The sequence below is a fragment of the Monomorium pharaonis genome, chromosome 7 (assembly GCF_013373865.1).
Source record: "Monomorium pharaonis isolate MP-MQ-018 chromosome 7, ASM1337386v2, whole genome shotgun sequence".
NCBI lineage: Eukaryota > Metazoa > Arthropoda > Insecta > Hymenoptera > Formicidae > Monomorium > Monomorium pharaonis.
This window is the reverse complement of record NC_050473.1, coordinates 6,326,657-6,349,549: the sequence shown is the minus strand read 5'-3', so window position 1 is coordinate 6,349,549 and position 22,893 is coordinate 6,326,657. Positions and strand designations below refer to the sequence as shown.

Genomic DNA, 22,893 nt, shown 5'->3' with positions numbered 1-22,893 from the left:
TCAGCAACGATCGCGTTGTCCGAAACATAACTTGGGAGAGCTGGTCGAAGAGACTTGCCGGTTGGGATTTTTATGTTGAGTACATTAATTCCCCGAGTACGCTAGCTTACTTACTTTCTTACATTAACACTACTCTAGGTGAAAATTCATTCACGAAAGTAAGATTAATTCTTTTACATGTTTCTTTCCTACTTTGTGTCAGCTGCAAGGAGTTAGAATAACTGAATTGACACTGTTTCGCTGTAAACAAATCTTTTTAAAAAAATTTTTTTTTTTTTTTCAAAATTTTAGTAACAAAAACTATATTAAACTATTATCAGCACTTGGGTGAAAATTTAGTCGTAAAGATCTAATCTGTAATGTATAACAAAGATGTTAAAATAAAGTAAGTAGAGCTATCTGAGAATATTGAGATTACATTAGTTCATTTTCTGTTCATGAGGCAATTTAATTTTTTTGGCAAGCTAAGACTCAACTCCCGATTTATCCGTGAGATTATGCTGGTAAAACGAATTGAAAATTTATGCTCCATTAACTGAGCTCTTAGCCTTGTTTATTTTATTTTGACAATTTCGAGAGTTTTACTTATTGCTATTTGATAAATACATTATATTCCTTTTTTTTTAATAATTCTCTTTCGTTTTCTTGTTGGCGTCCAATTAGCGGCGCGCGTTAAATTGTCACATAAAAGACTGTCGGCTCCTAATTTCCTCGCGGCTGATCCCCGAAAACGGCATGAGTCTCCCTTCTGGTAATCCGATGGAATGCGAAAGACGGTTCCCGAGGGTGGACAGGTTCCTTGTGTCGGTCCCAAAAAATCCGGAACCGTCGCGTCAAATCTAATCTCACTCCCCGATCTCAAGTCCCAATTAGTGTCAACGACCCTTGCGGGGTTCGTCATCGTCATCGCGATGACATTAAGAGGGGATCGGTGGTAGCCTCAGGCGTAGACGTACGTATACGCGTACAGCCGTATACTGACCCGTCATTACCTCGGGAGGCACGTAAACGCGGGATAAACAGTGTACGCCGAAAGAGCGGCGACTTTTTAAAAATGCCGTGAACAGCCGCCGATGATGGTGAGGCCTTTCGCAAAAAGGTATACGCGGCAAGGAGGATACGAGGAGAAGCGGCGAAACGCGTGCAATTACCGAAACGGTCCCCTTCGGGTAGAAGACGGGGAGAGACGCGTCCGCGTGTCACGTCGCGCTCTCGAGGGAACGGCGACAGAACGCGAGCGGAGGGGACCGTGGGCCCGATTGGACCCCGAGGGAACGAGAGAGAGGGAGGGGGAAAGCCCGAAGAGCCGGCGCGGCGGTATCGTTAGATATATCGGCTCTCCTCGCCAGGTGGTCCTCTTCTCGTGTCGGATGACTCAATCCCGTGAGGAGTTGCCGGACGGGCTCTCGCGAGGAGTCCCCCCTCGTCCCGCCGTAAGGCCCCCGCCTGCGAGAGCGTGCGCGACCGCCTCGTTTGCGATACACACGTATCGCGGGTACTGTGTGTGTGTGTGTAGCTGGCCCTCGTATTTACACAACAACACCGTGTGTTTCACGGTGGACCCGCGCGCGCTCGTACATCGTCGAACAGTAATGACTCGCGGCCGGCCGACGGGAGATAACCGCCGGAGATATCCCTCGAAAGGCCCTGTCATTGAGATGCGAAATTTACGCGTCGAAAATCGAGCCGAACGACGAGTGAGTATAGTCCCGGGCTCCGCGAGAGTTTATCCTGGAGATGCGACTTTTACGGCGTGATAACGTGCGCTTATTCTCCCTCCTTTTCCTCCCCTTTTCTAATCGGCCCCGCGGGCCAGCATCTGTACACAGCAGCGGGGTGTACCGCGCGTTCAAGAACTGTTATACGCATAATTGTCGCGTAGTTGCGTAGAGAAAATGTCGATTGATATCTCACAGGAGAGAGAGAGAGAGAGAGAGAGAGAGAGTCAAACTCTACGAAGGACACCGCTCGCCGCGGTAATTATTTTGTCATTAAGCGCGGAAATTTAACGGCCGTGTATCCGATAATAATTATAATCATTCGTCGCGCGCAGATGTATATGTACAACTCGCGTTCAACCTCGTGCTCTTTTCACGCCGACTTGTCTCGCCTGTCAACGTCGTTAGAGTAAACCTATCGGGACCGCCTGAACTTTCTCGATTACCTAATGCAACGGGCTTCGTCTTTTCACCCGTGAAAAGTGCACGCCGGAGATCGGCGAAAGAAAGCGCGCGCGCCGGTTCGCTCGCTCACTCGCCGCGGACGCACACACGCGTGCCGCACGCGGCGGGACGCACGCGCGCAACAGCCTGTGGCGGGATTGTGGTTTTTACACGCGTATGTGCGCAACGGACGCGACGAGTAGAGGAGGTGGCGGGGAGCGAGAAAAACCGAGAAGGAGAGATTAAGATATCGAGGGAGCCGAACGAGGAGGAGAAGGAGGAGGAGGAGAGGGCGGGCCCTCTAATTAGCCGGTCGGCCGCCGCCGCCGGTATACCGTGTACCATATAACATATGCCATGCGATACGTGTGCTACACACACGCTGTATACCGTACGGAAGGACAGGGGAGAGAAAGAGAGAAGCGGAGGACGGAGACGAAAATACTGAAAGGGGTCGGCGGAACGAGGGGAGAGGGAGGGATGCTTCCCAGGAAAGAAAGGAGGGAGGGGGGAAGGATGAGGCGGACCGTAAATCAAGCGGCAACGAGGCACTCTCCTTCTCTCCGGGGCCCCCGCGCCGATCTCTTTGACGTCCGCGGACCTACCTGCCTACCATCCCGCGTGCGTGCGTGCGTGCGTGTGAGCGATAATGCGCGCGTGTATATGCAAAGGGGCCCACCGCCGCCGCCACCGCCGTCGTGTTCCCTTCCAGCGTGATTCGGGCCCTCGATACCGCGCCCAGAGAGCACGCGGTGTGTCGACGGTATCGCCGCGAATGATTTTTCTCGATGAAAAACGTGTTATTAGAGAGAGGAGGAGAATCTTCTGACCTCCCCTCCCGCCCTTTCTTTTAGCCGGGGGTGCCGCGGTGTTTTCCTGCGCCGGGTGTGGTCCGAGAGTTCAGTCACGTTCTTTCTTTCTTTTTTTTTTCCTTTTAATTCTGTTTCCCCTACCCATATGACGAAAGTGTCAATGGCATCGCGAGATGAGGCGCAGGGGGATTCGCCGGAAGGGAAACCGCGCTCATCCGTGCGTAATCGCGAGAGGGAGGCGGTATACTTGTTGATCCGGACCACCCCGCGTAAGGATCGTGGCGGTGATACATTACGTAACTGCCGTACATACGTAAGCCTTAAGAGGATTTCTCCGAACGAAATGTCACGAAGGTATCATTATCGACTGCCGCGCGTGATTAACTTCTACGCGCACCGTAACGAGGCAAGAAACGCTCGGGAATCTACACATTTGCATGGTCCCACGCGCGACTTACGTTTCAACAGTAGTTATATGCAGAGAGAATTTTTTTTACACTTTATCCTCAAAATCACGGTAGTCATCAGACCATTTCAGTAAATTTTGAAGAATTTTTATTATAAATTTAACTAAACTTTTACTAAAATTTTGCTAAAGAATGATGCATAAAATGTGATAATTTTTTAGAAAATATTAAAGTATTAAATTCAGCATATGTTAATGAATATGTAAAATTATAATAAAAGATACAATCAGCGAAAATTCATTGGTGAGAAACACAAATTAATTATAAGTGAAAAAATCTGCTGTCAAAATAAATCTTTGTGCTTGAAAATACGTTATTTGTTGCACAAAATTTACAATTTTCAGTATATAATAGAATATTGCAATAGAAAAAAAAACGCTCTAAGAGATACTCCGGGAAAGACATAATGAACGACTGTGCCCTCAATTTTTTTAATTTTTTTATCAAGCAGAGCATGAACTATTATGAAATACATTATCAGGAGGAAAACACGAATCAATACATTCGTAAAGTACAATACATTAGAATACTAGATGTTTTTAAAAGTTAATTTTAGTACTTTCCCCACTTAAATGAAAAATTATTTGTAGGTCAGAAGAATTAGATTCAGCAGCTCGAAAGCTACAGAAAGACATATACCGTTTCATTTTTTTTTTCCACGCACAACCGCGCGCATAATGCATCATAATGCGGTGCAAAGTCCGCCGGCAATTATTTCATTTGCGATATAGACACGGATAAAATAATGCTTCCTTTCTAAAAGCGGCATATTCCTGCGCGTGGACCGGCTAATGATCTACCTATACTACGTAGCCGCCGTCGCCTGGCGCATATCGTTAATACGGGCGTTCGCGAGTCGTTAAAGGCATTCGTTCCGGCATCCGATCGAGAGGTCGGACTTGCGCTGCGTAGAAAAGGTGCCTTCGACGAAAAGACAAAAAGGAGAATTCGGCAGGGGACCAACGCGCGGAGCAGCGTGGTCATCCTATCGAGGCCGCCGCCAATTATTTTCGTGGAAACACGGATCCCCGGGGGCAGGAAAGGCAAAATCGGTGCTTTGTTGCCAACCATCGCGGCACCAGGCACCACCGTGGTAGAATCGATGACGTCACACACAATCCCGCTCCCGATAATTATATAAGGACGGTTCTATTGGCCTTTGTCGACCTTTGCGCGCACGATGATCAAATGCTAAACGATTCCGATCGCGCGGCGCGGCGCTCCGCGCTCTCGGCTCCCCATTTTAATCGAGCCGCTGAAAATTTTTCACGAGAGGAGAGACGCACGTATCAGATCGGGGAATCGATTTATCTCCCCGACCACCGCCGGCTCCTCCTGCAACCGCCTTGTGCGTCTGTAATTAGCGACGATGATGTTACCTTCCGATACTGGGTCGCGGTTGGGAGTCTTGGGTTTCGCCGGGAGGAGAGATCTTTCACGCGTTAAGAGAATGGAGCGGAAGAGGCGCGCCGATATATTTTCGCAAATTGGTAATCGTACCGGTGATCCTCTCCTCTCCCTCCCTCTCCCCTCCCCGCGATCGCCGCGCGAATCACCCGACTTCCGCTAATTAAGAAAGTCACGCCGCCCGTCGCCGCGAGGATTCATGCCTAACGAAACAGGAGATTCACGTTGTCCCTGCATGACTTTATTGTTAAAAGTGATTCAAGGTTGGCAAGTGGAGACGCCACCGCCACGCGCATTAAGGCCATTGCACAAATATTAGCATACGCACATAGGTTTGATTCGCATTTCATCCGTTTGATTCGTCCGACGCGGGTACACGATAGTAGAAATGTTCGACTTTCGTTCTGTATAATGGTAATGAAATATGCGTAAAAGAAATGTAGTACTTGGAAATGTGTATTATTTTAAGTCTTACAAACAATATCTATTTTTTTCCCTTTTATTGACTTATCGCTTTCTTCGAATGCTCGATTTTCGAAACTATCAAAAATTTTTTAAATAATTTACCTATTTAAAAGGTTTGTTTAATATAATAAAATCTCTGCGAGGTTTTTATAATAAATTTTTATTATAATTTTTATAAAAATATATTAGAAATAACACGCAAGCTACTTACTTTTTTTAAGAATTACTTTACACACATTTCACATATATATTTTTTTAGATAAATAATATTATGTATCTAATTGTATATCTTTCGTATATTTTCATTTCTTATACAGAAAAAAGTTAATCTCATGTAAACAAGAACATAAGCTCCTTTTTAAAGAATATGAATATCTTGAACAAATATCCTGAACTTGCTTACACAAAGAATTTTATATAGATTTATATTGAGAAAAATATATTCTCATTATTTGATTATAATTTTTATTCAGTTAAGAGAAAAATATTAGATAAAAAAATAACAATATTTTTAAACAAAGAATTAGAATCTCTGTATACCAGTCATATGTATATTGTATTTTTTACAATATATTTACAATGTATTTAGTAACTGTTGTAATATTGAAACAAAAACGTATTATTTTGTTAAAATTTAAGCTTATCAAATTCATTATTATAATATTATACATTCTCGCTTATGAGACAATACATATTGAATTGACATTAATTTTTTTTGTGTATCGCGTAATAAATAATAATACGACGTCCTTTCGATGATCATTATCTTCCTCTAAACTCCGTCGTCTATTTTCTGTCGATCGTACAACGTGCACCGCGCGTCTAGTAGATAAGACCACCGATATCGGCAGCCGATCGTAAAGACAAGTCATCGTATAAAGCTCGCGGCGTGAAAATACATTCACCCGCTTGCGCACAATGAGCGTCCGGTAAACGTCAATCACGTGTCAAGTCAATAACCATATTTCTACCATCGTCGTCGTCGGTGGGACACGACTGGTCGCATGTGGCAACATTATCAATTCAAATGGACGCTCCTATCTGCCGCCGATATCTCAATTAATTACTAACCGTGCAGACCCCTCACGGCCGTTACTCATGTTCGGGAATTAAAGAGCGGCGATGATTCCCTTTCCCCCTCCCTTTCCTTTGATTAATGACTCGAGCGTCACGCGGCTTTGCATCTTCGCACATCTTTCTTTTCAATATATGGAAGTTTAATAAATTCATCTATTTAAAAACTTTGTTTAATGATAAGATAAGTGATAAAAATCTTTTCCGGGAGAGTCTTGCCATTAAAAGAAAAAAAAGCACGAAGAAATATTCTTCTCCTCTACCGAAAACTTCTTCAAGGGGAAGCTATGCCGATTTCTTCCCTCTTTCTTCCTTCGAAGGTATCATCGTACGCGTCACATCTCGTCCTTTGCGAGCGGGCAAGAGAGCAAACGGAGCTCATCAACCGCTGTCGATCTTACGATTCCGTCTCTCTTCTTTTTCTTTTCTCCCCCCCCACCCCGCGCGATCGACCTCGGGCACCGTAGTGGAATTAATGAGCGCACCTGGTGAGCCGCGTGCTGCGCGCGTATGCACGCACGGGACGACGGTCGTATGTGACGCACGTAGACCGCGCGTCGGTGGGCTCTCACGCGCGCGTGCACTCGTGAAGGAATGCTCAACAGGTGTGCCCGCGCGTACGTATGTACATACCCTCTGCGCGCGCTCACGCCCTTCCCCCGGACACGCTAGGGATGTGCGTACCGCGCGCACGCACGCACGGCACGCACGTGTGCGTAATCGTTGCGTTAAACGGCCGCGTCCTCGCCTCGTTTTCCATCGATTTCCCCCTCGATCTTTCACGCGAAACGAAGGGGGTGCTAAATTTTCTCGTTTCTCGTAAATTTTGTTTGCTCTTAGGTCAAATCGTTTTGCATAATTTATTTGCAAATTTGGTGAGGGAATAGTCGTATAAAAGTTCATTTCAATCGTTTCATTTCATTGAAATACAGAATTTTTTAAACTGCAGGCTTTCAAACAATTTAAGGACATTTTTCAATATATCGAATAGAAAGAACTCAAGTAATAATATCTTTAATTCTCCTTAAAGAATAATAACATCACAAAATTGTGTTATCTAATTCAAGTGATGTGTATTTTTTTTTATCTATAAACTCTTTAAAATGAGTCAATTAGGAATAGGATTTTTTTTTTTTTCCGAATATTTTCCATCGAAAAACGCGAACTTTGCGCTGACGTTCTTTTTAGGACACATCGATTAATTTATTCGCGACTGGATTTCGCGAGCGAGCGCCGCGCGCACAAAACGGCGCGTTGTCCCGCGCGCGCCGTCTCTCGCGTCTCCGCGGCACGCGAACGGGTGCAACGAACCTCTCCGGCGTAGCCTTCGTCGCTTCGAGAGAAGCGAGACCAACGCCAGAATCGAAACGCCGCGCATTGTGGCGATCGGCCAGGTTGTGCATGCAATGGTTGGTTGTTCGCAATTTAGAAAGGCGCTCGAGAGAGACGGGGACATCGTCGTCCGCGCGACATCGCCCCTTTTCTTTTACCCAAGTGCAACGAACCTCATCGGCGCGGATTCGGCTCCTGAATAATCGCGCCGGTGTATGAAAGTAACCGATAATTGATATAAATCGCGCTTCGCAGCGCGTCGGAAACGACGTAAAACGAGCAAGTGGAACTTTCTGAACGTAATCCAAACTGCCCGTCACTCTTTCGCTGCTCTATCGAGATTCTTACGGACTATGCTCCTCCTGCGTTCGCTACCCTGGACGCACTTGAGAGCGGGCTCTCTCAAGACGAGAGAGAAAGAGAGAGAGAGAGAGAGAGAGAGAGAGAGAGAGAGAGAGAGAGAGAGAGAGAGAGAGAGAGAGAGAGAGAGAGACTTTCTACCCGTCGAACCGCGGGTTTCGAGATCGAGAGACGCATCTTGCACTCTTGGCAGCACAGAGAGCCTTCTGTCTTTCCGCGCGCGGAGGGGAAAAGGAGGAGGAGAAGAAGGAGGAGGAAGGGAGGAGGACCGCGCGGAGGGATTCGCGCGATTTATTTACACGGTCCCCGCCGGAGAGCGCCTAGAGCTCTCCGAAGCGGGCGCGTCAGCCTCTAGAGATGCGTTAACCCCGTTGCGTCGGAATTCGCCAGCGGCGGTGCACGCGCGCTCTTATCGGCACCGGCGATATACTCCGCACGACGATGTTCCCGTCCGTGTGTATTATGTTGTATTATCGGGAGCGTGTCACGCGCGTGAGAAAATGGCAATAAATTCGCGCGATACGCGCCGCGTCACCCGAGTTTCCGAGATCGCCTGGCGAGCAGGAGGAGATAAGAAAATTGTCAAATCGATGATGAGTTGTCTACGCGCTAACAGAGTCCTCCTCTTGGAGTTTGTAATCGTGGGATAACACGGGCTTCGAAGAATTTTAGTGTAATTTTAAGAAAAAAAGAGAGATCTAAAAATTTAATTGTAGATGCAGATGTGAAAATAATCTTATTATGGACCAAGTTGACTGGTTGATCATCTATAATTATTTTGATGGATCGACAAAGTGATTTCTATGTTTAAGCATAGCTAAATTTTTAGATAGTTTGATAAAACCGTCCTCTTCGAATAATTTTAATAAATTTTCTTCAAGCTTGGCTAAGCTTACCATAAAATTCTTTCACGGTTTTCACGTTAATTTCTTTCCCGATTTAGAATATTTTAAAGATAACGTTCTTTCGTAAAGTAACCGCTAATTTCATAGAGATTTCATTGCTAGATCGTCACCTATCGTTCTATCGGCGAAAGAATGCGCGTACTATCTCGCGTATATAGGGCAGAACCGGCTCTGTCGGCCGCGTCTTTTGCCAACTCTTTCTCGTAACGCGGCATCGCTAGTTACATAGAGACGGATGCGTCAAGAGGGATGGAGATGCATTCTCTGGAAACTTGGACCGCGAAAGAGCCGCTTCCTACGTGACGTAATTTAACCTCGAATGAGCCTCCGTAACGGATGAGCACGGGAACACGATTGTGTATGACTCGAGAGGAAGATACATCAACATACTTTACGTTAGTGATGTATCTTCATTCGGCGTTCGGAATATAAAAATATTAATCAAAACACGAAGAAAAGCATCCGGACATTCCACCCACAGTTTTTAAGCGAAATTAAAGAAATTTAAATTTAATTACATTATTGTAATTACATTATTTGGGGGGAAAAGCTTATTAAAAAATCAGTAGAAAATATATTTACCAAAAAATGTTACGGGTAAACTAAAAAAATACTAAAGCCAGCTCGTTGCGATATCTTCTATACGGAGCGAGAGCTACGTTCTTACGCCTTGAGTTCTCATTAAAAGTTCCTCAGCTCTTTCTTTTAATTAAGAAACAATCTCTATATATAGACTCCTCCTAGTCTGCGAGGACGGTGTCTAGATGGCAGCAGACCAAGCGGAACGGGGGACTCGATCTCCTTCGCGCTTCGCGCTGCGAGGGGACCGCCGGCCGCACCGGGCACCGTCACCACTACTACTCCGCGGCCGACGACGGCCGAAGTAGTGGGGTACACCGGTGTACCCGGCAGACAGCTTGGCGTCCTACGGTTCGCATTACGAGAAACCGTGCCTTTCTCCGTCTTTCGCCTCCTCTCGCTTCGTACTCGCCTCGCGGTACCGGATCTCTCACGCTCGCGGCTCGCGGCTCTCGCGACGCGTCGCCGTCGACTCGGTTTTCCTCCCACCCCCCTCTTCGAGGGGGTGATGAGAACACCCCTTTCGCTTCGATGATCCGTGCGGTTTAAATCCCGCGTATTCACTTTAATTACAACGGAGATTCATTTTTATTTGAAGAGGAAGAAGGGTCATGATCCATATGCGATTTCAAATTACATGAAATTTTCGTTATTTTTTTAAATATAATAGTTTTAAGTATTTAAAATGTTTTAACGAAACAGTAAGATTAGAATCTAAATGATCTATTCGAGCGAGATGCAAGTTATGCAGCAGTTTTTTCCCTTCGGAATTGACGTTCGTAATTGCAATTCTTTCCAAGATTAATTATGCATACAGTTATATACACGTTTGTGCTGAGGATGTAAAAATGAATCACACGAGAGACCAGAAAGATGTCAAGTGGTTGCCATTCATCAGACGTTTAGCATCGCGTTTGACATGTTTAAGAGTAGAGCTCGATCTTTCTTTTTGCCCGTTTCTCATTGCGTGTTTGTCATCGCACGAAGGCCGGCTGGTCGAGATCCTGGCTCGATTTCGAGGATCGAAACTGGCCATTAACGGTACGCGATGTCTTCGAGAAATATCGATTTGGCGCATAAAGCAATATAATTAAAAAAAACGAATTAAAATAACAAAATAAAAAAGAGCACAAGAAATCAAGCGCAAAAATTATGATGCGTACTGTGTTGAAAAGAAAAAAGGTTGAAATATTAGCAAGTAAATGTTATACTTGTGGGAAGTTTTCTTCGATATTTATTGGTAAGAAAAAAAAAACTGATTGCGACGACAGAAGCATCTTATTTTTCTCATCGACTGATTTATTCGCCAGGAATAAAATGTTTCACCGTAATTTAATTAACAATTTTTGAATAAATATTTATTTCGCTGAAATAAATCTTTCAACTTATATATCTCACAAATATAAATAAGTGATCCTTTTCCGAGTGTAATGTTAATTCGGCGCACTGATTTCCTTAGCTCTCACGTGTCCATCTTTACTCCCTTATTACAATTAGAAAATCTATGAAAAAGATTCTGTGTTTATTTCAAGGATATTCGTTGGGAGGTCCGCGCTTTTAGGTAAAAGGGTCCAAACGGCGGTAAAAGTGATCCGAATGATCTACGGGCTAGAGGATGCGCGATCATCTGCATACCTGCCTTCCGATACGTGTAATTTACGCCCGATCGAATTGCGCGCGCCTCGCGATACCGAGACTCCCCAAGAAAGCTCGAAACGGATAAATCACTCCGCAAGAGAGAGAGAGAGAGAGAGAGAATTGATCGTAACGGAGCGAGATATATATCCAGCGGGCAAGGATACGGCGGTCGCCGTAATAGGTCTCGTTTCCTGCCTTCGAAATGTAGGTTCGCGAGAGGCGCTCTCCGATCGATGGCCATTGATGGCATCGTAGTGAAGTCTAAAAATAGTATCGGCGACTAGCGTCGAGCGATTCTAAGCGAGACATTTAAACGGCATGAAACTTAACGACTTCAAGGAGATGGCACTCTCGCAAAGCGTAAATTTATGCCTTTTTAATATTTATTAATTATATCATTAATGCGTACATTCTGACTATAACGTGGAGAAGAACATTACTATTTTTTTTTTAATTAATTCAAACGAAAAAATATATCCTTTATATGAATTATTTTTAGCAACGACGTCCCAAAGTACAGAAAAGTATTTGCTTGTTCGCGATTTTTTGGACTAGTAAGTAACTAGACTTACTCAAAGACTTTTGAAACCGTTTTCTGTAAAAAAAAAAAATAATAATAATTACTTCGCTTTAAGAAGATGCCCTTCTACGATAAAGCTTATGGTTCGTTAACAAATTATTTACTCCGAAGATAACACTTTATTGCCACCAACAAAATCTTGCGGACGTAATTATTTTTTTTAACCCAGAAATCATATTTTAAAAACCAATCTATTTGAAATGAATACTTTTTTTTTCCGCGCAACTGGCCGGCTGCCACTGATTCCGGATGACAAAATTGACGCGCGCGTTTTGTGGATTTTAATTACATCCGACACACGCAACACTTAAAGCCGCCGCCGCCGCCGTCGTTGTAAATAGAACATCCCGTCGTATTATGCGTATATAATCTTCGGCTGCATTCTGCGCGACACATGACTCCAACGAGATTACGCTTCGCCTAATCTATCGGTGGCGATAACTCTCCCGACCCGCGCGCGCGCATCTCAATTACGTTTCGCGGCGATTTTCACACGAGGGTCAATAACACCGCGAGAATTAAACCAGCCGGCGCGGCGGGGCGAGCCCTAAACGTTTCGACGAGCGCTCCTTTTTTTTTACCGAGAATTCAGCGGCCCGTTGATCGCGTGAGCGGCTGAATCGCGGCATAATGCAATTTCCGCAGCGGCGGCGAGCGATCGACTGGCAAAGCAGAAACTGACTGTAAAACGTCTGGCGGCAAACGCATTCCCGTTTCTCTTTAAATAGCGCGAGCGCGAAGTAAATTGCGCTGAGTAAAGGACGCCGCGATATTTGCGGATCTCCCCGAAGAAATGTCAGCGTTTACAGAAACGAAGCGGCCTCCGGCGCAGAGGAAATTACGAAATCTCTCTCTCTCTCTCTCTCTTCTCTTCTCTATGACCGCGTTCGCCATCCGTGGATTTAATCGATCATAAGCCTTTCCGCCGCGCCTCGCACACGCTCGCGGCGTGATATTTACAGTATCGCCCGTGGGTTCTCGTCCTCGGACATTGGTTGCGAGAGGCTGCGACACATCTTTCAGATCGACGATTCAAGAGAGTGACTTGACTCCGCGTGAATTCTGGCGAATTTCGAATGAAGGAATCTTTTTTTTTTCGTTATCGAGAAGAAGATAAGGAGGGAAAAATTGTACCGTCTTCCTTTTCGTTATTCTCTTTGGCGAGACCGCCGCGTCGCGCGAAGATTATACACGTCGTAAAAGTCGCACGTTCGACTTCTTCTGGATCGGCAGATGTTTAGGAAAAAGCCCGTTATACGTCTCGGGCCTACGGTCACACTTCCCGGAAGACGGACCGTCGAACGCGTTAATCGTCCAACTCCGTCATCGTTTTTCCTTCGAGCTTTCCTCGAAATGCCCGTTAATCTCGCTCCTTTCCAATTTTTCATTCTTTCGTTTAAATCGCGGAAATCCGTTCGGAAACGTGTGTTTGCGTATTTTTCGAAGGATTTCGAAACAAGGTTAGCAAAATTCTACATTTTTGGAAAAATAAAGTTTAGTGGCACAATTTTTCAGGAAAAAATTAACAAAAAACTGGTCTTATCAATTAAGTGAGAAATTGAATAAACCAATTGAGGAAGTGTTTCCCAATTTAAACTTTTTTACAAGATATTGAATACACTGAAAAAAAAATACTAGATACAAGTAAATATTTTTTTCAGTATAGTAAATTGTGAAACATCTATATTGGTAAAAATTTGTTATATTTTTTCTCGTTACATTAAAAACTGTTGCAAAATTTATCCCTTCAAAGTTTTTTGTTTTTAATAACTTGTATTTCTCATACATTAATTTGAAATAAGAAAAGACTTTTTATTATTACAAAATTATGAGTTCGTTAATGTTGGTCAATTTTATTTTTTTTTTCAAATCATAGTAATTATATATGATATATATAAATAATTAAAGCAAATGTGTCTTTCTTACATAAAGTTACATAAATCTATCTTAGTGTTACATATTGGCCGTTTTTATAACTTTTATCGATTTGTTTCGTTAGGTAAAGTCTGGAACAGCAAGAACCGGAATTTATCATGGCTTTTCTCACCTGCTGAACTTTTCCAGCCAATCCTGTTTCGAAAGCGCAGCATCGGTAAGTGACTCTGATAATACCGATAAGACCGTAGATGTCCTATGCATTCTTTTTCTTTCATAATTTTTCGAGATCTATGTACATCTCGAAGAATGAATCGAGATCGAACGATCGACCTCTCCAGTTTTTCTTTTTACCGGCCGATTACTTTATTCATCACACGTAAATGCAAAAATTCAAATTGGAAATTATCTATTTAAATTCTACGATTAGCAGAGATTTTCGCATTAAATCTCTCTTTCCCTCCCGTCGAATGTTTTCCATAAATCTTACCTGCCGGCCAATTACAGACGCGTGAATTTTATTAGACACGAACTGTCGAATCGGTTTCTTTTCAGACGAAAGGAACGTAAATTAATCAAGCCTCGTGAGTGCGAGGGGAGGAGGGGGGGAAAGTGGGAATTCTCAGTATCTTTAAACGACCGCGTCGGATCCGCCGTCGGAACGCGAATTCTCCACACCTATTAAGGCGCCGGGGCCGCATTTAGGCCACGTTTAACGGGCGCTAGCTCGGCATAGCGGAGAGAAACGCGCACGCGAGATGTGTGCGTACGTGCGCGGGTCGTGGAGGCGTGAATCGGCTGACGTTTGGCCCTCACCCGGCTGTACGAGAGCAAAAGATTCTCTGAATGAACTCTAAAGATAGACCCCGTAACACACGCGGCCCTTTCCTTTCACCGTTTCGTCTCGTCTTCCTCCTCGACCTCCTCTCGAACGCTCTCCCGCTCCTTTATCCGTCTTTGTCAGCACACTTAGCCGCTCGACGAATGCTGTTATCGTCTACCTTGCGCGCATCTACTCTTACATCATTCAGCGATTACTTTAATGAGGCGATAATTGAGTTTACTATCCGGTTGCGTTTTCGTAAACTAAACGTCGCTCCGTTCAAAATAAGTGATTCTCACTTTTCGCTTTGCTCGTACTCGTCAGCGAGAATGACACAAGAGAATGATTTTGTTGAAACGTGGATGTAAAAAGAAATATGTTGAAACATTAGAAGATGAATTTAGAATTCTAAACCTGTCTGTTTTTTTAAATAAACTGCTTTTTAATTAGGTTTATAGAATTGCAAGTCTCTTATAGAATTAAAGTACGCATAAAAATATAAAAATATAAAAAAAGTTCATATCGAGAATGAAAACAAAATTATTTTTTGTACGTAGAACCATCATTTGATGACAATATCTCCTTAATATATAAAATCTACGATATACAAAATGTGTATGTCCAAAATGGAACAGTATTCCTCTAAAGATAATATATACGAATAATATCATGTGATTGAAACTAAGATTAAAGCCCTAGAAAAAAAGATTAGCTCCTTTTTATAATTGCAAATCCAGATACAGGATGATGAAAAGAACAGTCTAAAAAAAACTTCTTATTCTCGGTATATAAAATTCAATTCATAAACTGATATTACTACGTGTACTATAATTCTGGAAAAGAATTACTTTCTGATCTGCGTCTGGCTAAATTTTTAAATACAATTTTCGTTTAAAATGATTTTTTTCTGTAAGAATCTCACATAGGGAAAATTTCTCATGGCACTTCAATCCTACTGTAATTTTTTTCCTGTTTTTGTGACAAGAGAGGGATTTTCTCGTCGGCTCGGTTTGAATTTCGATCGGACGATTGAGCCACCGCGGATGCAGAAGAGAGCGCGGGTCTCTCGTCTCCGCCGGTGGTGAGGAGCACCGCGTGGGCCGCGATAGAAGGACAAGGAGAACCGGGTGACTGAAAAACGAGCGAGGAGGCCGTCGTGCGTGCGTGTTTAGCCGCCGCGCGGTCCATGGCCGGTCACCTAGCGCACCGCGCGCGCGTTGCACTCGCGCCTTTTTCCTCCTTTCCTTTTTACCGAGAGGCGGAGGAAAGAAACTTTGTTTGCGTCCCAATATAAATATTGATCGCTTAGAGAGAAAACCGCCGGCGGAATCGATTAGCTCTCCTCCGGTCTTCGTGTGTAGAAACTCATTATCTGGAAACTGCACGTTATTTGCCCTTCGATCGCGCGCGCGCTGCGACTTATCGGTTTTAACTTTAACGGAAAAATGTGAAGGCGGCTGAAGGGAAAGATTTAACATCGCAAACGCGAAGAATGACGCGAAAAAAAAGAAAAGAAAACAAATTTGATTTGCGCGAATCGCACGTTCTGGATAGTCGAGGTCTACACCGGGTAATAAATATCGAGATGCCGTCTGGCATCCACCCTTGAATTACTCTCCAGTACCGCACAAGTGCGCAAAGGTCAAGTGCACGAGGGGTTAACCGCGCTCCTTAACACTTCGAATTACGCGCTCGCTATTTTAAGTGAAAGCAACGCGCGTATCGTGAGACAACGATAATTCTCCTTCCCCTTCCCCCTCCTATCAAGAACGTTGCAAGGCAAAATTGCGGGACACGATAAATTTAATGCTTTACTCTTATTCAACTTTTAATCGAGTAACTCGGACCGCGGTACCAAACGCAAGAGTATCGTAATAAACGTCCAGAAATTGTCCGATCGTGAGATTAAGGAAGACCAGTTTTTATTTGCATATTTAAATTAAAAAATCAGTTTTCTTTATTTTAACGTATTTGAAGATGCATTTCTTCGGAGAACAAAACAGAAATTGACGGATCCACAAATTTAATTTCAACCAATGAAAATTAACTTTGTCGGCTTGACTTGCCCTTAATTTTTTTCCTCCTAAATTTCAAAATTAGAAAAAGACGATAAAGGTAAGTTAAGCCGATATTAAAGTTGATTTACATTGGTAGAAATGAACACAAGGTTGCGAAAAGCAGCGTGCCGACACGAGTCAGCGCCGCCGTCGTCTATTCGACCACCTGTTTGCTTCTACTTCTCGGGGTCTCGATTCGAGCAAGCGGGAAAACACGAACGCGTCAGATCTCTCTCGTTACCCCGCTCTCTCCTGTTTTCTGCGTGTCACGTGGGGATATATATGTGTATCTTTTTTTTTTAATCAAGAGCGTATCAAAGATCAATCTAGATTTTCGACTCGCCCATCATTTCCCAACGCAATTTGTTCACCAGTCGGTTTTAAAAACCTGAAAGGGGACGAGATAGGCCACGTTTCCGCGTGGGTTTATCGACAAAATGTCATTTTTATTATTTCAGAGTCAACAACACGCGCGATTAATCCCCTTCTGAAATTTATGAACGCGATTTAGCGGCATACGGCGAAACAAGTGAAATTTATGATACCCATCCTCGGTGTCGCGCACAAGTTCAGTATATCAGCGCGTTACGCATCGTTAAAAAATATATAGCATCACGAGCTCTATATGTAACGAACGTCATGTTCGGGTATCATTACGGCGGGCACAGCCGAGATACGATCGCGACACGCGATTCGAGATGTTTCTCGAATTTCGTCCGCGCGGGTAGCGCACAGTTTCAAGCCTGTGGCGGATACAACGGGACTTACTTCGTTATTCCTCGCTTTCGCGCACTCGGTCCCTCCTTGATTTATCTCACGCGCTTCTGGATCTCCTGGGTCTCTTGCCTCTCGGTCCCGCCTCTCTCGGTTAGGTCCAGAGGAAACTGGGTCCCTTTCTCTGGTCCGTTTCTCGTTATCTCTCGCGCCTTCTTCTCTTCTCTTCTCTCACGTTCTTTCCCCGCGAACTGGAACTCCGGCGGAAATTAGAATTCCCGCGTTCTCTTTTTTTTTTCGCGTTCACTCTTTCGATCACTCGCCGCCGCTCCTCGGTGACAACACGCGTTGCGTCCCCGAACAATAGCTGAACGTCGCGAGCACTGGACCGACGAACGTTCGCGCGCGCGCGCGCGCGCAGGGGGGGAAGTTTCTGTTGCTTCTCGAATCTCGCGGACTCGAAATCGAGCGGGCGCGTGTGCGTGCGTGCGTGTGTGTTTGCGGAAGGATCTCTCCGATGAGGCGCGCGTCTTATCAACAACGCGTGTTATCTCTCTCCTTCTTCCTTTCTCTCTCTCTCTCTCTCTATCTTTCTTTCTTCTCACACTCTTACTTTTTTCTTCCTCCCTCTCTGCGCCTGTGTCGTAGTAAGCTCGTACTCTCTTACGCGCGGTACGCGATACTCTGAGCGCTACTTGGAGACGTGCGCGCGTAGTAGTAGCAGTAGTAGAAGAGTAGCAGTAGTAGTAGTAGCAGTAACGACGGCGGCGGCAACGGCGACAGCGACGGTGGACAGGAGAGAGAGATGCGTCGTCTCTCGTGGAGGCTCGAGCTAACATTAACTAGCGCGGACTGCAACCGCTTATAATATGGCCCGGCTGCGAACCAATGGGATCCCGCGCTCCTTGCCAGACCCCCACCGACCCCCCGGACCCCTCTCTCTACCGTCACTCTACCGTCGCTCGGACCCCCCCTCGCGCTCTGCTTCCCGCGCTTTGCTCCAGTGCTCTCCTCCTCCTCCTCCTCCTCCTCCTCCTCCTCCTCCGCAACAGCAGCAGCCGCCGCCGCCGCCGCTGCTGTTACTCCTTCGCTCGCTCTACGCGCACCCTTCCTTGCTCTCTGTCCACTCTCTCCCTCCGTCTCCGTGAGAGAGCCAAGAGAGGGACCCCCCGCGTGTTATTCCCGATTGTCGTTCCTCCTTCGTCCTCCCGCCTCTTTGTGCGCTACTCGTGTATCTCACCGTCTGCCTCTTTTTCCTTCTCTTCCTCCCTTTTCTCTCCTCCCTCGCCTTTTCCCTCTTTCACGCGTTATCCTTCCTCCGCTCCCTGTCGATCCCGTTTTCGTTCTCCTTCTTCCTTTCCTACGGGGCCGCTGACGCGGGGAGAGGCACAGAGAGTGACGAGAAAGAGAGAGAGAGAGAGAGAGAGTGAGAGAGACGATGGAACGCAGAGATGGACGGTTACGGAGTGAGATGGGGAGGGTACGAGAGGGACCAGCGACTCTCGACGCATGGGTCGGGGACCGGGGACTCCCGGAACGAGCGCGCGCGCGCACGCGGGGCCTCCGCGCTACGGCGCGCTTTGGCGAACGCGCGCGAGTAGGGAATTGTCGCGCTACGGTAACGACAGAGAGTAGTAGACGAGAGAGCCGCGGCGGGGCTCATACTTCCTTCCGTGTCCGTCGTTAAATTCGACGTTTCGTCACCGGAACGAACGCCGTTTCATTTCTCCGTCGTCGTCGCGGACGATACATATTTTCGTTTAACCGCCGACCTCGTTGTGCGAAAGTTTATCTCACACGCCGGACACACGGAGCGGCCGAGATTTTATCTCGGAAACGAATCTCACGGTGGTCGCTACAAATTGACGATTAAAAAAACGATAAAACGCGCGCGCTCAACGTGTGTGCGCGTTTAAAATAAATCAGGCGGCCGCGGTGGCGCGCGGCGCTGCGAATCGTAAAGATCTTGCGAGTCTATGGTCGTAATAAAAATCGCGCCGCAATTAAAACATTGTTACGAAGTTCCACATTATGCAACGACCGGTAATGTTCCGGTAATTGCACGTCGCGTATAGGATGATTTAAGCGGAAAGATGACTCGCAAATGCTCACGGGCGAAAAAATTCGTCTAATACACTGAGAGGAAAGATTATTCAATTCGAATCAATATGTTAGCACCGGCCAAATAATTATTTTGCATCGAGCAAGTAATATTCATAATGATTTACGTTAATGCGTGAAATATAAATAATTTTACGTTAACAATTTATGAATCATCAAGATTTCATCAGAAATAGTAAAAATTTATATACTCTTGTTTTATTTTTAATATTATATATTTTTATTTTATCATAATACTAAAATCAAATATATTAACAGTTTTATAAAACTCTTATTTGTATCGTGTTATCTAGTTTGTAATAATTAATTTTTACTTGTATTTATTTGTATTAGTTTGTATTGCTTGTATTGATTTGCGCGAAACCGTTTCGTTACAGATTTCAGATTTTCAAAACCGATTTCTTCTTCTTTTTCACATACTTATGTTAACTTAGGGTCTAACGACCCTTTTGTCGTAAGCTATCAAAATCGAGACCTCGGCCATAAATATTCCCAATTCCCAGACGTCCATTCTATGGATGTTCTATTCATTTCTCGGATTTCTGATGCAACTCCAACTGGTGCCGACTAACAATTCAGCGTAACTAAATGACGAAATGGACGTATGGGATTCTATTTCGACGTAAGAAAAGTTTGGGCGGGACTGTGAAATTTGGGACGGCGATAATCGCGCAAACTCGCTCGATGGTTGCATCAACCGAGAGAGCAGAGAGAGAGAGAGAGAGAGAGACAGGTTGCGGGATACACGCTGTCGTAGACGCTATTAAAAGTGTCGTACACATAATGACACACAAGTAATTTCTCTACTGTTTTCTTTTTCTGCCTCTCTACCCTTCTGCCCCTTGATTCGAGGCAACGAAAAAAAATTCCACAGGCGAGAGTAATTATTCTATCCGCTTGTCTATCTGATTAACGTGCATTGCATTTTCATCTATGATAATTATCAATTGTAACTGACTCAGTACCGTCACTGTAAATCTTTCCATAAAGAGCGTTATAAAGGGCATGAATAAATCATCAATCGTCAATGAGTATGAGCTAATAATCGTGAGGTACTTGGCGGAAAATTATCGCGCGGCTACACGTGGCATGACGCAGTTATGTAACGAAGACGATTATTGTTCCACGTTTTATGGCACCTTGATAAAGATAATGAATTTACAATGTAAATTAATAAAATAATATTTTCTACTGCCAGGAGTTCACATGAAAATAAGATTATGTAGATTTTGTAGGTTTAAATGAGAGTACTAACGACGTAATTAATAGCTCAACCTTGCTTCTCGGTTTGGGTTAATATATTTTTAATTAAATCAAATTAAAGTTTACGATTAATAAAATTGATTTAGTTACGTTGCATGAACAAGAAATTAATCTAATTAAGAGTTGCGTTAAGATTAAATTAGTTTAAATTAAATTAAAAGTTTGAAAAGTATTATTTATATTGAATTAAAATTTTGTAATTTATATAAATTACTAATGACTAATTAATTATTAAATGAATTTAATATTTTATTTGTAAATTAAGATTATATTGTTATAATAAAGAAATATTGTTTTTTATATGCACTGAGAAAAAAATGTTAATTCGACTAAATGTTTCAACTCAATTAAATTTCTCTAGTTTAAGTATTTATTTATTTAACTAAAAAACACAAAATACTTGAATTTCAAATCAAATGTTTATATATTGGACTAAAGATGAAAAATTTAGTCAAATTAACAACTTTTTTCTCAGTGTGGAAATGTATTTTTTTATTATTTACAATTTTTTTGTTTTTAAAATAAATTTTTATCTTTTTAACTTATAAAGAAATGATTGCAGTTAGAGTAAAGTACTTATTTACAGTTAACTAAACTGGGTTAAAAGTTATCAACTTTTTAACTTTATTATTTAACTTTTGACCTTTTAACTAGCTACTATCCAATTCTGGTGAGTAAGTACGCTAGTAATACGCTCGATGCGCGTACCAGTGCAATATCGGGTGCACCTTGATTTACGCATTGTCGTAAATAATCGCCGCGCGAGGTTGATAGAGATAAATCTTCATTGCGGTTTTAAGGTCGATAACTCGTGACGATGGACGCGCGTTACGGAAAGAACGCTCGCGGGCGCAGAACTGAAAGGGAAAATGACGCGCGAGAACGAGTTTTCGGATCGAACCACCGAGCGACAGCCAATTACGAACGAGTTTTATTTTATGCTATGAACCGAACGGGAGATAAGACGGACGTTTATTATGAAAACACACTCAGGTCTAGTCAATCGGGCAGAAACAAAATGCGCAACACTTTTCGTACCAGAAACAAATGCGCCGAATTTCTCTATCCGGCTATATTTTTTCAAAAGACGACTTTTTATAGAACTTCATTTCTTGAGCCTGCCATAACTGAGATTTAACAACGCAAATTAAAACTTTGACAATTTAAAATGCAAGAGCATACGTGTAACTGAAATTGTTTTGTAAATTTTATCTCTAAAAATTTCTAGGGAAAATGACGATCGATTTTATTTCTTCTTGTATATGTATAATCATACATTAAAAAGGAAATGTTAACGTATGAATATTAATATATATATAATATATATAAATAATAATTACTTAAATATAAATCAAACATTTAAATTTCTATAGAATAAATCTATATATATAATTGAAAAAATACAATTAAATATAAATAATAATAATATTTATATAAAATATTAAAAATATTATTTAATATACAAAAATATGTATATATGCGAGATAATATTTAAAAGGGGGACTCGGTGATTTAATATATGATTGCATTAGCTACAGTTCATGTAGCTTCGCGCATACAAATGCGCAACTCAAACACGCGCGACTCAAACTCGGCCGAGCACTTTCCCGGCCGGCTTTTGCGTCGGTCGCTTTCGCGATTGTCTTAACGAGATGTTTATAACAACACCGCAGGCAAATTAATTCCTACTTCATGGAATTAATTTCCTACAGACTGAATTCTTAAGATCCCTCAGGGCTTTTTCTCTGACAATCGTACCGCGTTGACTTAATCGTTGAAAATCGATTAACTTCTAACTTCATCGCAACTCTTTGAAATAATTCCTGTTCTACAGAAAATATTTAAAAGAAAATAAAATGTTTTATTCTCTTTTGAATAAATTTATTACGTTGAACAAAATGTTACGTTGTAATTTTTCTGTTTGCTTGTAATTAATTGAATGATCTACGCTGAAAAAAAATTAAATGGCTTGAAATTTAGAATTATCGTTGCATTAAAAAAATTAAATTAAATTTATATTTAACTTAAATAGAAATATAAATACTGAAAACCTGAAAAACTGAATTGTCAAGTAACGCATTTAATTAAGCTAATAATTTTTTTCTTATCAGTGTGGATCATTTAATTTATAAATATAAATCAAAATATTTAATTTTATAAAATTTATTTAAATATATTATATTTGACCTAAGTACATAAATATTTGAACTGAAGAAATTTAGCCAAATTAATACTTTTAGTCAAGTTGTTAATATTTTG

The 22,893-nt window shown here is 43.0% G+C and overlaps 2 protein-coding genes across 6 annotated transcripts in view; one reads left to right on the top strand and one right to left on the bottom strand.

Moving 5' to 3' along the window:
- The window catches only part of LOC105836096 (peroxisomal leader peptide-processing protease), an 89,933-nt gene that overhangs the window by 25,054 nt on the left and 41,986 nt on the right, over nucleotides 1-22,893 (top strand). Inside the window, exon 2 of the mRNA XM_012679898.3 lies at nucleotides 13,781-13,873. The gene's annotated coding sequence lies outside the window, so the exon portion shown is untranslated. The remainder of the gene's footprint in view (nucleotides 1-13,780; nucleotides 13,874-22,893) is intronic.
- Nucleotides 1-22,893, bottom strand: part of LOC105836100 (ion transport peptide-like) — a 59,335-nt gene that overhangs the window by 16,607 nt on the left and 19,835 nt on the right. The window contains exon 1 of one of the 5 annotated variants that reach the window (XR_004964126.1): nucleotides 17,305-18,285. The exons of the other annotated variants lie outside the window; for them this stretch is intronic. The gene's annotated coding sequence lies outside the window, so the exon portion shown is untranslated. Of the gene's footprint in view, nucleotides 1-17,304; nucleotides 18,286-22,893 lie in introns of those variants that run through there. 5 annotated transcript variants of the gene reach the window in all.